Raw genomic sequence first — 1375 nt, 5'->3', positions numbered from 1 at the left:
TTATTTATGGTTCTTTTTCTGTGACTTTATGTCCCCAGCTATGCTTTTTGAGAGCAAGCAGATTTTCCAAAGATTCCTCTGGAGAGCTCCAACACCCTCCTTATTTCTCGCTAGATGCATGGGGTTAAGCATAGGGAGTGAGGATGGTGTAGAAGACGGGCCATGTTCTTGTCCTCTCTCTGGGGAGCTGCAGAGATGGGGGCCTTAGATATGTGTGTTATTAAATGGACCATAGTAGAAGGTGACCAAGGTCAGGGTGGGAACAAGTCGAAAGCTTTCTTCCTTCCCTGTGTTGTGCGCATGTGGTAGACAGCATACAGAGAACTCCGGCCAGGGAAGCCATAATACCAATGAAAGGGACCAAAAGAAATAAGCTGAAAGCAAGAGTACCATGTACCATATAAGTCCAGGTATTTATACAGGCCAGAGGCACCATGGCAGGGATATCACAGAAAAAATGTATTAATGATTCTGACTTGCAAATAGGGCATACAGAGTATATATGTTGTATGAAAATGGAATTGATGGATGCAGAGACCCAGGACCCAGCAATCATCAGCAAACACATTCTCTTGCTCATGAATAGGATAATGAGGGACGGCAAATGGCTACATAACGGTCATAGGCCATGGATGCCAGGGAGTAACCCTTCAGCACCTGCCATGGTTAGAAGCTGCCACTTTGGAAAACCACAACCTACTAAAGAGATAGAATTGTTCAGACAGGAAAAGTTGATGGCCATCTTGGGAACTTCTGCAAATGTACATGAGGTCCATGAGGAGAGTTGACTGAGTAGGAAATACATGGGCGTGTGCAGATGGCGATCCATCCAGATGAGGAAAAATCATGGCTGAATTACTCCCAAAAAGGCAATCACTAGGGAAGATGACGTGATAACCAAGAGGAAGAGGAAAGAGGCTAGGTTTTTGTTGGTGGAAACAGCAGCCCATTAAAAAAGAAACCAGTGGTGGTTTGATTCCATTCCTCCATAAAGAACTTTCTAAATTATTTTCCTGAAAGATAAAAGAAATGAATAAGAAGTGAAATGCCCAGATGAGAGAAAATACAGAACAGCCAAAATAATGAAAGTTTAACAGTCTTTTTATTGATTACTGGCTAGACTGAGCCCCCTATCATACCTAGGATCAGTGCCAAGTGGTTTCAGAGACATATATTTATAGAAAACTAAGTAAGGGTGTTCTTTTTTGAGCATTATCTACTTTTGCTTAATAATTCCTTTTCCCCTAGACAGGGAGGTGGAAGGCTACTGCTGTGTTAAGAATCCTTTCCCAGACAGGAAATAAGACAATATTTATTTATGTTTATCAAGTTGTCAAGGTCTTAGGTAGTGGATAAGGTTTTTAGGTAGTGTGTC

The 1375-nt window shown here is 41.9% G+C and overlaps 1 pseudogene; it reads right to left on the bottom strand.

Annotated features, from left to right (window-relative positions):
• On the bottom strand, positions 1-841 carry LOC116422709 (annotated as a pseudogene).
• Positions 842-1375: the final 534 nt, after the last annotated feature.

This window comes from Sarcophilus harrisii, chromosome 3, assembly GCF_902635505.1.
Source record: "Sarcophilus harrisii chromosome 3, mSarHar1.11, whole genome shotgun sequence".
NCBI lineage: Eukaryota > Metazoa > Chordata > Mammalia > Dasyuromorphia > Dasyuridae > Sarcophilus > Sarcophilus harrisii.
Note: the sequence above shows the minus strand (reverse complement) of the source record. Positions and strands in the feature narration are given on the sequence as shown.